A 15,618-nucleotide genomic window follows, 5' to 3' on the forward strand; every position below is an offset into this window, starting at 1 on the left:
ACTCTTTTACCAACACTAATTTGACATTGTGTCTTTAATTCACAGTATTTCACCTGGGTTTTCTTTCACTACAAACCCTTTATATTAGGAAACAATTCCTGTTAAGATGTGACAGCTTATTTACAATAAGCAGCTTCCTCCTTCTCATAATGGTCTTATTCTCCTAAGACCTTCAGTAAACTGAGGGATATTTTCCAACACCTTACTCCCAGGAGACAGAGAAATCTACTTTGGAGATGTCCTTGGGAGATGAGTGATCTAGGAAGTACTGACTAGAAGATATTATATGGTGCAAAACATTTCCAATTTTATGGCTTGGTTCAATGTATTTGCCATATTCTGTTCAGAACAAGTGGGTTTTTAAGACTCCATCTTTCCTCAAAACACAATAAATAAAAAATGGAACTTCAACAAGAAGGAAACGTAGAAGTTCATAAAATGCTACTCATCCTTCTATTTTTAAAAGTGACATAAAGTAACGGTTGTTCTTCAAAATACGGCTATGTGATTGCAAGATGAAAGACTCATTTATAAATTGATTCAGGAATACAAGGATTTGGACAAAAATATGAGCCACATGAGGTGACAGTTTTATAGCCACACTTGGGCATGATCTTTAGTCCCATGATAAATGTAAATAACTTCAGCAGCTTTGAAATGGGAGATGAATTATCCAGAATTACATCACTAACACTACAGGGTAGCAACCTGAAAAAGTTACAGACAAAAAAATGGCATCATCTTTTCTAGGTTATCCTATGGTAAATAATAAAACCAATTTGACCAATAACTTAATTTCAGTCTCACAAAAGCCCCCAGAAAATAGCACTTAAAAGCTTTAAAGTAAACAGAGAAACAAATGGAAGACTGAAAGCGATAAAAACCATCGCTTGCTGTTCTTAGCAAGTTTTACTTGAACTCCTTTTCTGGCAGGCAATTTTTATATCATAATTGTTTGGAGTTTGGTTGTTGTTGTTTTAATTTTGGTTTTTTTTTTTTCTTTTCTATTTATGTACATATAAACACCTCCAGTGTCAGTTTGTTAGTCACCTGTCAACACCAGTCAAAGGCACACTAAGAGAGCATGAAGTATGAAAATATGCTTAACTGAAACATGACAAGGACTACAATTTGCTGAATATCTTTTTCAGGTTTACTGTGATAAAAAAGGTATCTTACTAGTTAGCCTCTCATGTTTAAAATGCAATCAAGAAATGCCACTTCCATGCCACTAATGTACATTTAGACCTAGCTCCTGGTCGACCTTTTTTCTTATTTTTAGTTTCAGGTAAATAACCCTCTAATATAGCAAACACAAAACCAGCTTGTATTGATATATCAGTGTATCAAATCATTCTAATATTGCCAGAGTTGGGGTTTTTTCCTGTATTTTCTTTGAATGTTTCACAGCATTTACCAGCAATTTTTAAATGATTATTCAAGCAAAATATAAACAATCCAAAATTAACAACATTTTCCAATTGGTAGTGATATAAATATCACGACTGAACAAACTTTAATCCAATTTATGCAATCCAGACTGGAATAACAAAGTATCTTCCACTGAAGTCTTTCTTACATTTACATTTTTGCTTTAATTTAAAATCTTGCTCAGCAAAACCAACTACAGTTCTTAGTTCAATCTAGGTCTAATTTGTGAATGTCCAGGTTTTCAAATCCTTGGTTGAAGTCAGTGATAGTTAGGCACAGTGTGGTTTCAATAGTGCTGTTTCTTGGTAGATTATTTTCTGTACCGCCTCCTTATTGTTCCACAGATTTCAAACTGTTAGTTGATTGAATGTGTTATATATGTGGTCCTTTTTTTCTTCTAATTTATTTGAGGGGTGCCATTTGTCCTAAAATCACCATGTTAAAGGAGTACATTGAAAATAATGAATAAAGTAAGAAATAAACTAAATTTTATAATGGAAAGAATTTATTGAGATTTTAATATTTACAACAGTAGCTGACTGTCTTAACTCTAAAATCAAGCAATATATCACAGACAAAAAAAAAAAATCAATTGTTTCTAGTTGTCCTCAAAATATAGTGGTACAAAAAGAAATATTCCCTATGGTGTAAATTAATATTTAAGTGGTCTCTTAAAGGACTGTTCTATTTTAAAACCTTATTTATTCAAAGGGTAGATAAGAAATTTAAAATTTATATGCAGGGCATTCATGCCATGCTTCAAAGCCCATGAAAAAAAACTGTTCACAACTTTTGTATCAAGTCTTATCTCTCTTGAAAAAAAAAAAAATCATTGGCTCACGCCAGAAAACTGAAATTGCCATTAGTGATAGACATCATTGTGATCAATAAAACTATCTTTAATGTCAAAACTAAGTATCAGTCAAATGTTTTGAGAAGTTCCTTAAAATCATAAGACCAGCAATCTGACATGAAGGGAGAAGTCAAATTTCAGAAGGACATCTGCTATAGCCAAGGCCAATATCCACCAGTTTCTCTATATGCAAAATTATGTCAGTCATTATACTTGCTGTGAAAAATATAAACCAGTTCTCATCTCTTTTGACATAAGCTAATGACATCACAAAGGTATCCTCTCAGGCTTGGTTTTAACAGGAATGAAATCTTGCAGGTTGGATGAAAATACTAACCCTGTACCACTTCAGAACTTGGACTTCAGCACAGAAGTCTAGTGTAGAGCATTGACATAACCAGCAGCACTGCACTGCCTGCACACAGAAAAGATGAGTTTTGGGGCTTTGTCTTGCATTGAAAACTGTAAACTCACACACTTCAATTATTAACAGTGTCTGTCCACTCTGTAACAATCTGATAAGAAAGTCATTGCTGAATTAACAGGAATTCCATGCAAAGCTTGGAATTCTGTTTTACTTCTTGTTCCCAAAGGGAGCATCTTCTTGAATACCCCCTTCCCAAATTTTTCAATATATTTGTCTCATTATATGTGAATTCAGAAAAAAACCAACAGTTTATTTGGTATCATCATTGAAACCTGCCTTCACGTGCAATTATCAGTCTCCTTTTATGTGATTCTCCCCTCTACACTGCACTTGTAAGACCCCACCTGGATTACTGCATCCAACCCAGAGTCATCAGCAGAGGAAAGCCATGGACTTGTCAAAGCAAGTCCGCAGCAGGACCAAAAAGATTATCATATGGCTGGAGTACATCTCCTATGAAAAAAGGCTGAGATAGTGGTCTTCATGCTGGAGAAGGCTCCAGGAAGACATTAGTGAAGTCTTTCCATATTTAAAGGGGGCTTAGATGGAGACATACTGTTCAGTAGGGCCTGTGGCAATATGCAAGGGATAATGTTTTTTTAAAAAAGGTAGTCTTAGACTAGACATAAGGAATTTATTTTTTACTATGAGGGCGATGATTTATTAGAACAGGTTCCCCAGAAAAGTTGTGGATTCCTCATTCCTTGGAAGGGTTCATGGCCAGGTGGGTGGGTCTTTGGATGATGTCTCTGCCCATCACAGGGGGATGGTTGTACAAGAAGTTCCTTCCAACACAATCCATTTTATGATTATATGATAACTATGCTCAGTCTTGTGTGAGATTAATTCTGTGGAACACATCTCCTTTTCATTTTTCCCCCATGCTCTTCCATAAAAGCAATCCCGCATGGCATGGGGCATGTGAGAATTGCATATGACAACAGTTCTTTTCATAGCTCTCTCTACCTAGTTTCATCTGTTGTCTCTTCAACTTACTGAAAAATGGTAGTGAGATTTAGTTTTATATCTTTCAAGCAGGACTTATTTGCCTGTTTACAATCTGTCAGCTACATGGACTTGGCAATGCAAGTTCAGTCCTGACAGCTGCTTCCAGTGACAGGGTGAATGCACTGTCATGAACATCACTGCCTGCAGACACGAGCATCTTTCAGCACAAAGCAAGGTACTAGGAAGGATGCTGTGTTCCTAGGTTTCATTTGAGCATGCATTAGAAGTCATGTCCACATCACACAATCTAAGGATGTGAAAATGCCCTCTGATTCTTCAGTAAAACTGTAACCATACCAAATCATTGGCATTTGTTAGCTGAGTGTGTTTTGAAGAAAAGCGAATACATCTGATGGAAAAGCTTTTTTGTTATAGCCAGAAGACAAAAAATGTTTGAAAAATGCCTGCAAGGAGATCCCGTTCTCAATGAGGCAAAATGATTTCTGAATTAATTTGAACATTTCCCAAAGGAACTACTTAATAGGAAAGAGAAAGAAGTGATAGATAATGGAGCAATTCATTTCCTGCAGGGTAGTGAAGCAGCTCTAAACAAACTCCTCTCTTCTCTCTCCCCCAAACTATTATTGGCTTGTGTGAGGTAGGAAGTTGTTATCTTGCTTGGCACGTTCTCCCACATCATGTGACTTCATTGCAGTTCACACTAAGACAAGTAACAGTGAAAACCTCCTATCATCATGTACCTAGTGAAGAAAAACCGGAATTTTGGCCACCTCCACTTCAAATGTTATGCATTGATGGTATTGCATTCTGTCATTTCCTTGAAGTTTGTAAATGTGAATGTGCTGACTTTATTGAACTGTTAAATATGGTTCAGCACTGCCACCTGGATGGAAGTGAGGGATCTCAAGCCAAGAACCCATCGTCATTCTCTAAAAAAGGATGAAGTGAAGATAAAATGTGATGTTGCTGCATGCATATGGTAGGCCAGTAAAGATTTTCATAATCCCTCAAGAGGTATTTTGTATGTTTTGACACAAATAAAAATATATAATAATAAAAACATGTATACAGACTATCCTATAAACAAAACATGTGTGGTTTTTCTGTCATTTACTTGTAGTTTCAGCACATGCACAGCAGGAAAATGGACAATGATCACCAATGCTAATATCCAGAATGAACATCTGCATCTTACTGCTGCCAACAGTAAACGGCTGCCAGCCCAAGTAGGTATAATAGCCAACTTCGGAACACAAAAATGCCTCTTGCCTCAGAAATTCCTTCTAACCTCTTGTCTTCTTCACTGCCAAACAGTAGGCAGTCAACTTGAATAAGTGATGTCTTGCTGCCCCAGATATCCCCAACTCCCTGAAATTGTTTCAGCTTGGCAAAAAACAGAAGTAAACTTACCCTCTTCCACCTGCCTCCCCTAGAAAGTAGATCATACCTCTGTTCTCTTACTCTTGGAGGAGTGGAAAATTACTGGTCATCCCAACAACATTCTTTAAGCAGAGGAACAAAACTTGAAGACTGACCATTTACACAGTACTGGTATGTATGACCTCAGCTTCCAAAAGAAAAAAAAAAAAACTTTTCAAAGGTAAAAACAGACAAAAACTTACATATTATGTGTGGAAGCCAAAAAAAGAAGATATCAATGACCTTTTCAAATAATCCCCAAGTCAAATTTTTTTCACATTTCCAAAAGTAGACAAATCAATAGAGCACATGAATAAACACACAAAGTTTGAAGGGCAAAACCACAGTAAATCAAGAAAATTTCCTCTCAGTCACCCATAGTCCTGCCATTTTAGTTCTTGCCCTTTGTTTTACACTAAGTTTCTGGTGGGCCTGTTTTTTCCATGTCTTAATTAAAGGTATTTTCTGTTCAGAAGATCCACTCTCCATGTAAAGCAAGATTTCAATGAACTGAAATATTAAATAAATATAATAAAAACTTTTGCTACCAGTTATTTTCTTGCAAATTAAAGTGAATTCTTCAAGCATTCCAATTTTGACTGATCGTTTTTCACAGGTGCTGCTTTTACCCCCAAATTGGACTCTGTCCCTTTCATGTTTCATGACATTTCAGTCTCCCTTGTTCTTTTCCTCTCTCACAGCTCATTAATGCATTTCACATCTGTCTACCATTACAAAAAGTTTACTGCATATGGAAGAGCTGAAAAATAAAAGAGAAGTCACTAGGGAAAACAAAAAATTTCTAGCGGCTGTACTGCATGTATGTGACTCTTTCAATTACCTAGGAAATGTCTTTAAATGTGTAATACGATTGTCAGATTAATTCCTAGGACTCCAGATGCAATTGAGTGTAACTGATGTAGATACATAATACACTAAAAATAAATTATCAGTCTTTCATTTTTAAAGAGAAAAAAACAAGTAAAATTAATTGTTGTGATGCATTTTTCGAAGGTTTGTTGTGAAATAAATTCTTGATTATCAGACTTACTCTTCTAGAATGACAAAAATCAGTTTAGTTACTGTAAAGGCAAATCTATGAAGTGATTCAGATGGCAATCTGCAAAGTGTTGAAAACCATAGCATAAAAATATCATGAAAAACAACAGAAGAGTTGAAGGGATTTGCTAAGTCATCAGCTCCAAACTCTTGCTATAAAAGGCAACTGTCATATGATCCTGCCCATAAATGCATCGAGCTTCAGTTTTAAAACAAGCTATATTTTTGTCTCTACTGCTTTTAGAAAACTGAAGCTTACCCTTCTCTAGGATAGATACCATAGTATCCTAGAATCACAGAATCACAGTTTTATAGAATGCTTTGGGTAGGAAGGGACCTTAAAGATCAGCTAATTCCAACCCCGTTCCATGGGAAGGGACAGCCTCCACTAGAACAGATTGGTCAGAGCCCCATGCAGCCTGGCACTGAACACTTTCTCTGCTGAATTACTGTCTGCTCAGCTTACACTCATCAGTTCTGGCCCCAATGTTACCTTTTTGCTTAAGTAATTAATTCTCCAGCATTTACTCCCTATGATATTCACAGGCAATAGTTGTATTTCTTCCAAGGTATTATCTTCCAAAATATTTAAATTTTCTTTTACCAAGTGGGTTGTCTATTATGCTTGTTATCTAAGAGGCCCCTGCCTCCCTGTTCCCATTTCAACTCCATGCCCCATGTTAGTAAGAGAAGGTGTACTGGTTTAAAACCAGAAGTTAGTAAGTAATAGAGGATGGCTTTTCTGGTTGTTGCTGCCTTTGCTATCATGTGGTAGACTTTCACATGACATAAAATTGAACAATTAATACACACTGGCCACAGTTGCTTATAAGTAGACTTCAGTTCTGAATGCCTCTATTCATATGTTCATTTATATATGCATACATTTTGCTTATAGACACACATTTTCCAGATAATTGGATTCATTTTATGATACACCAGATGGCAGAGCTTCTGAAAATCTATTGGCTTTTCCTCTGCTGTCTTGTTTTCCAACTTATTTCAGTTATAAATTGCGAGAAAACAATTATCTTGATTTATACAAGACTGTATATACTCACGTGACTGTTGTGGGAAATTAACTGCTGTTAGAACAGTGGATATAATCACTACTAATAAAAACTGCTTTGCTCCAGAGAAATCTTAGGAAGTATATTGCCTGATATTTGTGAAAGAAAAAAGGAAATTATAAATATGCTGTTGGGAGACTGCGCTTAAATACTTTGTAAATGCAGAGTTATTGCCTAGAGGATGGGTCCTCTGAGGTCAGTAATTCACATGCAGTGAAAAAAACCCCAAACACAATAACAAAAGCTCTTGGCATATATAAACTCTTCTCCCTTTGTGTGTGTGTGTGTGTGTACAGGCATTCATTGAATCACAGAATGCAGATGACATTTAAACACAGCAAACTGCAATTGTAAGCTATGCATGTTGAAAGGATATTGATGGCAGATGTATACCAGGCAATGAGCTTTTGGACTGCTCTCTCTTGAAACAACAGATACAGCATGGCTCTGAGTTGAATGCTGAAGAGGAACAAAGTGTCAAAATGCTATTGAATCACAGGTGTTATACTTTATGCTCATTCATTAAGGAAAGAAGATTTGTGAAATCAATGCAGCCTGGAGGTAAAGAGAGATCGGATGACTCATTAAAATCCCCATATTTAGCTGAGTAAGGCTAGTTGTTGTACTTATCTTCTTATCATTGAGAATACCATTAGCCCAAGTTTCAGGTAAAAAAACCCCTAAGGATATGTTATGGGTTTTTTATGAAAAGCTATATGATTTCATTTTGTCACCTTGTATTTCCAGGTGCTATTTTAATACCCACTGAATAAGCAAATTCCAGTGAAAATGGGAAAGAGAAACAAACTGACAGCACAAAGATGTTTTGCCTTATACATCAGTTCAATAGTTAAGAAAAAAAAAATAGAAAGATAGTAAACTAGAACCAGTCATTGACACTCAAATCACTTCAGCTGCTGCAATAAAACTGCTGGCCCTAAGTGCAAGTGCCTTAAACCACCAGGACTTCGGAGCTCTCTCATATAGCCAGCCACTAATCACAAAAACATTTTAATAACTCCATGCTATCTTTTGCTTTTCCAGGATATTTTTTGGCTCACCTCTCTTGTGGAAACCCCATGCTCTCCCCACATTGAATGGTGAGTGCTTGGTGTACATTGACTGGTACAACAGCTACACATTTGCACTTTGATTTATGTCCTGAAAGAAGGAGGAAAACCATGATGGTGAGGAACCAAAACCAACCAAACAGAGGGAAAAACCCCTCCAAGCTCCAGAAGTGACCATGGTGTCTGATGCAGAGAATGTCAACAGTTGTGAAGAGGAAAAGCATTTAGGGTTACTATGTGGACTGGAAATCTTTCCTCTATTTCATTTGACTTGAGCTAAATTCACTTTTGACCCTTAAAATGTCAAACTTGATAGAATGTAAAACTTGTTTCAGTTTGAATCCTAAACACCACAGGCTTGTCTTTTTGAATGAACCAAGAGAAAGTACTGAGATTTCTATTCCTCTGAGACAGAAATTCTTAGGTAAAGAACATCTCCATGCCAACATTTGTCTTCACGAAGAAATAGATGCTCTAAAATCCAAGATCATAAAAAATGTTTTTTATTATGGATTCATGGGGTTTTCATAGCTGTATTTGATAATAATGCTCTGATGACCTCTTCTGAGTAGTATTTAAACTTCTAGATTACTTTGCTACTTTGCTGTCATTTCTTTGTCAAGTAGGCCAGGAGTAAATGAGAAAATGACATACGACAAGATGAAGATTCAAGTTACTTTATTAAAAGTAGTTGTCAAAGCAGAGTGGTAATCATAATCTTTTGTCTAAACTGTATGCCCCTTTTTGTTTCTTCCCTTCATTTTAAGAGAAGAAAAAGATTTTACTGTCTATTATGAAACTAATTTAACTTTAATTTCCTGTCATCATGTTATTTTTTATTTTACTACATTAAAAAAATGCCAATCTGATGGACAGTTCTCCATTTAACTGAATGAATCAGCATCTAAGTATTTATTTTTTGTAAAATGTGGCTTCTATGAGCTTTTACATATTCAAATGTTTTGAACTAGGATTAATTATTTTAGCCCACCCATTTTTTCTTCCTCTTTTGTTCTTTGAAAAAATAGCTGCTGGTTTTCCTGAACTCTAAAAAAAGAACAAGACAAAGCTTAACATTAAAAAAAAAGTGTTATTAGAACAAGTTCTTTGTCTTGAAGGCATAATGACTTATAACATGCAGAGTCTTTCTGGTAAGAAAGAAATAACAATAAAAAAGAACAGCCTTTCAGATGCTAAATTAGCTGCTCAAGAGAGCTCATGTTGTTCCAGGAAAAAAACAGAAATGCACACAAGTTTTGCAATCTACAACAGATTGGAAACTGCCACATTGTAAAGCTGTTCTTTGAGACAAATAAAAATGGTAGGCAACTTCAGAAAGTGGCTTATGCCATCTCAAGCAGGTGGAAATTAGGATCCTAACAGGATGGTAGGAAACTTTATCAAAAGAATCTGTTGGTAGAAATTAAGGACGAGACATTTTTTTCTTTGAATACTGCAATTTATTCAACATGTCCTGTCTCATGTCATGCCAGTCAGTTACATGGTTGGAGTACGCACTTGGATTAGGCAAAAATAATTCATCCAGCTCTCCTCATTGTTCAGGGGAAAGTATAGTTTAGTCTTCTATAAGTTCTCACCCTGCCCTTGTTACCATTTGCAAGGACTAAGCTTTTGGGTTCTGTGCTGGCTTTGGCTAGGGTAAAAGTTAATTTTCTTCCCAGTGCCTGGTATGGAGCTGAGTTTTGGAGTCACGCTGAACACAGATTTGATAAATATAGAGATGGTTTTGTTAGTTTTGAGCAGGGCTTGCAGAGAGCCAAGGCCTTTTCTGCTTTCTGTTACAGCCATGTGGACAAGGAAGTTGGACGTGCTTGGGAGACTGGGAGGAGACACAGCCAGGACAGGTGACCCAAACTGACCAAAGGGATTTTCCACATCATGTGACATCATGCTCTGTATATTAAGTGGGAGAGAGAAGGAGGAAGAGGGGATCATTTGGAGTGATGGTGTTTGTCAGGCCAAGTCACTGTTACATGTGATGGGGCCCTCCTCTCCTGGAAATGGCCGAGCACCTTCCCATGGGAAATGGTGAATTAGTTTCTTGTTTTGCCTTGCTTCTGTGTATGGCTTTTGCTTTCCTTATCCGTCTATCCTTAAGTCAGCCCACGATTTCTCTTCCTTTTACTCTTCCAATTTGCTCTCCAATCCTGCTGGTGGGGGAGTGAATGAGAGGCTGTGTGGGGCCTGGTGGCTGCCTGGGGTTAAACCACCAGAGGCTCCTACATCTGGTCCCAGCTCTCAGTTGCACACATCAAAACCAGGATGGACCAGATCAGTGTAGCATCCCCAGATTTTTCCCAGGGGCTTTCCTTACAATATATAGACACAATACAGAATCATTCCCATTTGTCCCGCAACTGCAAAAACTCACAGTCAAGAGTGCTGCAGAAATTGATACCACCTGAATAACTGGAAGTTTGCTTGCATGAAATTGAAGGTGCTGTTTATTCCTTATAAATATGACACTAGAAGGGGAAGAAAATGAAAAGTAGACTTCTCTATTTTTCTCCAAATAGTAAATAATTTCATTAATATATTCCCTTTCTAGCCATGATGTCGGATTCTTTCAGTCCACCTTATTTTGGTTTGCCCTATTGCTGTTAAAGGTGTACTTGTGCTATACAGTCAACTTCTTTACTTTTCACAGTAATGTAGACTAAGTGAAAATCTAAAATATATAAGTTATACTTATGTAACATCAGGTATGGCTTCAAAAAATTGACCTACATAGGAAAAGAAATAGAAATAATTCCTCACATTTGAATGATATTCTGCTTCTGAATATGAATGAATGGCACCAAATGTACCTTAGCAGGCAATGAGAGGTTAAATGACAATGGCTTTCCCTCATGAGAAAATTCAACTGAATATAGTTATCTTAGGTTAAAATACTAAGTTCATCATTTTAATGAAGACAAAGTGTGATTTTACTTTGAAAGAAAAAAGAGAACTTATTTTTGAAAGGCTTTTAAGAATCAGCAACAAGACTCAGGTGGTAGCCAGTCCAAAGGGAGTTCAGAGTATCATTGTTGTACAATGCAAATAAAATTAGTCATAGAGAGGATGTCTGGAAACAAAAAAATACAGGGTTTTTTTAGCAGAAAAGTAAATTTTGCTGTGGATCTCTGCACACACTGGCTACTCATTAAAAATAAAACGAAACTCCCTTTCACTAGAGGTTTCCTGTCCCATACTCTACAGTGTTATACATTCTTTCAATAATGAAATTCCTCTGTTGTCCTCAAAACTATTACCTAAATTTAGACTTGTTTTGTATTTTTGGAGAATGAATCATCTTGTCCTTAAAACATAAGTATTTTAAATTTTATATTTTCTGCTTACTGGTCATATTAGGGGAAAAAATGTTTATTCCAAAATTGTTTTGATTTTTTTTTTACTAACATATAGCATTTAAAAAAAGAATTTATGAATAAAATATCTACCTATTTGTAGTCTAAATTGTGTACATTTCTGTACCTTTCCATTCCCTTGTCATAAACCAAATATTTCAGCAGAACATATGGTAGTTTACCTGATAACCCACAGTCTCCCATATATGAAAAAAAATAATTACATGGGGTTCAAAAAAACCCGAAAACTCTAATAATATAATAATATCTTCCTTATTTTATGACAAAAGTGTTTGAATTAATTTTTTTTATTGTCTCAGTTATCAGTCATTTCAATGGCTTATACCATGCTGTATCTTAAATTTCTTCATTGGAAATCCTGTTACATAATTGTGTCAACAGTCTTTATAGGTATATGTTACACAAATGAGATTTTGTTGTAAATTAATTATTAGTTTTCATGATTTTATGTTTATGAAGGTATTAAAAAAATTATATTTCAGTGTTTCCTTTCTTAGGAAAAAAAGCATTTTCCAAGACAAGCCACTCTCTTCCCATAAGAGGTTGAGTTTTATTTTAATCTTTATGAAGATCTGAACATTTAAGGGATACAAGTATTATAAGAATTCCTTGGACTCTGGGCTAAGGATAAATTAAGTGCTCAGTTCAGGCTCCTGTACATGTCTTCAAATGACTGTTGGCCCAATTATAAACATGAAATCAAAAAACTTCAATTTTGTCTTTTGCAACATACCAAATTGTTTAGGTTTTGTTGTATTTGTAAAGGCTTCAGCTGAGGTTCTGTACTTGTCCTGAATAATACTCAGCAATACTGATGCTGCCAGGCTAAAAGGAAAAGGAAGACACATTTTGGCAATCAAACTAGACTACATTGCAGCTATTACTAATTATAAAAATAATCTGGAATGGTTTCACACAGAGACTAAGATCTTTGATGAGCAAATAACCATGCCTGTAGCACAATGATGACTGTACATACATGTAAAATATGTACGTAAGATCTGTACGCAACTGGCAAATATGTAGTGTAAGGTGTGAATGCATACTGAATACAAAGGAGGTTGCGGCCCACAATCTGAATTCAAGCTGCTAACTGAATAGTTGTGCTGGCTTTTTTTTTAGCCAGCTGTTTACCAGCTGTATGTTTTGCTGCCTCTCCGACTATATGAATAAACCCCCACAAGTGGCTCTTCTGATCCCAAGAGGGGAGGAAATAGGAAGTTCAGCAAACTTTACCACCTAGGAAGGGTGAACCTGACAGGAAAAGCCAAGTTTTCATTGCCATGATTTGGTGTGTGGTTCTTGGGATGGTTTGTTTTACAGGTTTCTTTCTCTTATAGCTCCTGAAGAACTTGGAGTGAGTATTCCATGAATGAACTGAATTGTGTCAAGACCAGTGGTTCCCTAGAGGAATGCTAGTCAAAGGATCTCCTAGGGTTTAGAGCAATACTGTCTAAATGGAAAAAAAAATTTAAGCTGCAGATTCCAGTAAAAATTACAAAAATGAAAATAAATACATTTCATGTTGCAGAAGCTTATATAAGGGGGGAAAAAAGCAAGAAGGATTAAAAGCAATAAAGAAAATAAGTTTAATGCATAGCATTCTCGGATGAAGCATTTTTAAAAGCAAATGGAAAAACCAGAAAACATACAGAAAGAATACCAAAACAGTGGTCATTTAGCCACAGATATTTTTTTTAATCCAAAACCGAAAACAAAAATAAAAGTTAGAGCATCATTGTGCCTTGAAGAGACAGTAAAATTTCAAAGACACAGAAGGCGACATAATTAGTTGTGCACTGGAAAACCATCACAAGAGTGTGACAGAGCATAATATCTTATTAAATAAAGATGACACAATTCAATAGAACAGGGAGTGCCATACGGCCATGGACTCTCTAATGGCAATAGACTCTCTAAAAGAGAGTTACCCTAAAAGAAGGGTAATGCTAAAATCACAAGAGTGACCAAGACTGGTTTGGTTATTCTTTAGTGAAGAGAATGACAAAAGGAACACTGAAAAAAAAACTTTTAAGGGTTTTTTGTGAAAAAAATGAAGAAAACTGTAGTCTTCTGAGAGCATTTAAAAGTTAAACAATATGATATTAAAAGGCATAGGTAGGTTTGCATAATATGACTGTAAAATTTTGATTACCACATGCAAAAAGTACTGCTTTTGAGGTTATAAAAGAGAAAGACCAGAAATTCAGCAGAATTTACTGAAGTTGAAAGCTGTTCCTTTGTCACTAAAAGTGTTTAAGGCTATTTTAATGGAAATCAACCTTTTCAGAAAATCAAAATAGGCATTTATGCTGAATGCTCCAGGCTTAATGACAATACAATTTCAAATGTTAGAGTCTAAGGAAATTTGATGAAAATTGCAAAAGTAGGGACTAAAAAAAGCCAGCATACATGGGATTGCTCCCCAGGAACAGGTTTATATGTAAATACAACTGTGTTTTCTTAAATAATTTGTTACTTAAAAGTTACATGAGGGAATGGCTTGAGGTAAGTAGTACTGAAAAAACCTAACCTGATGTGAAATGGCAAAAAAGGACCCGTGTTGCAGGAGAAAAAGAGTGAAGCTGTCTTTTTCTATTTCTTGCAACCCACATTTGAATTGGCTAAATCGTTCATGAAATTGCACCCTAAAGGAAGAAAATGGAACAAAAATTTTGGAAGGAACATGTACTGCTAATTTGTTTTAAATAATGGATTTGTTCTGCAGTGTACATAAGTGATTTTTCTCCAACACCCCTCCTCAGGCTTGTTAAGAAATTGGCTATGAAGGGTGTCAGGTAAGCAATTAAGCCCTCTCCACTTTGTCACTGTGTTGAAGCAATTTAAAGTTTTTGAAAAGCAAGAGAAACTGAAGTTAGATCATCTTGGTGCAGCAGCTTTTAATCTGAAACAGAATGAAATTACTGCTATCTCCAAGGAGCAATAAAATGACTGCTTCACAAGATAAAAAAGATCCCAGTAATGTACAGAAGGTGTAGGGACTGTATTTTTAGTATATATATTACTGTAAGCCCTCTACCTGAGAATAGAGTATGTGAAAGACACATTTACACATTTACAAATTCATGACAAGGAAACAGAGTAATTGTCAGCATGGAGTACAAATTTAACAGCTGGATCTACACCAAAATTATCTTATAGGTGTGTGTGTGTATATATATACATACTATATATATATGGATATGAATAAAAATATATATATATATTTACTCTATAATGTATATTTGTGTGGACAGTGGGGCTCATATCCAAGGAGCTTCATAAAACCTTCACCTTGTCTTAACAATGTCATACAGCAATGACATAGCTCAGAAGAGTTTTAAAAGACTAATTACATAGAAAGCAAGAATGGTATAGGTAATTCCTTAGCTAGTCAATACTAGTAAAGAGGGACAGTTGCTGCCTGTTGAATAACAGGAAAAATTGTGATCTTCTTTTCAAGGATCCTATAATTTCCCCATTTTCTAGATCACATACTGCTTTTTGTGCTCAGCCGAAATTGCCATGTGTCCACCTCTGTAAATGTAGGAATAGTTTCCAAAAATACCCAGTGAGGGTCACTGCACAGGAGCATTTCTGTTACTTGAGAGACAGATGATGTCTGTGTGTAGCATCCAGCTGAGACACTTCCCAAATCAAGCAACATATATAAATTAAATACTTCAACAAACTCATTGGAGCATTTTGCTAAAATTTTAAAACACGAAAAAAAATTGTGAAACCCATTATGAATTACTACATGACTAAGTTGCCTAGTTACAGATTTATAAACTACTGTGCTTTCAAAATTGTTGCATTTGCCACATATTGTGTGCAATCAGTATGGTTGAAACATGTGACAAGCATTAAGGTATTTGCCTTCTCAAGACTAAACATGAAAAAGGACTAAAAAGGGGAAATTAACTTT

Source organism: Zonotrichia leucophrys, chromosome 2 (genome assembly GCF_028769735.1).
Source record: "Zonotrichia leucophrys gambelii isolate GWCS_2022_RI chromosome 2, RI_Zleu_2.0, whole genome shotgun sequence".
Classification (NCBI taxonomy): domain Eukaryota; kingdom Metazoa; phylum Chordata; class Aves; order Passeriformes; family Passerellidae; genus Zonotrichia; species Zonotrichia leucophrys.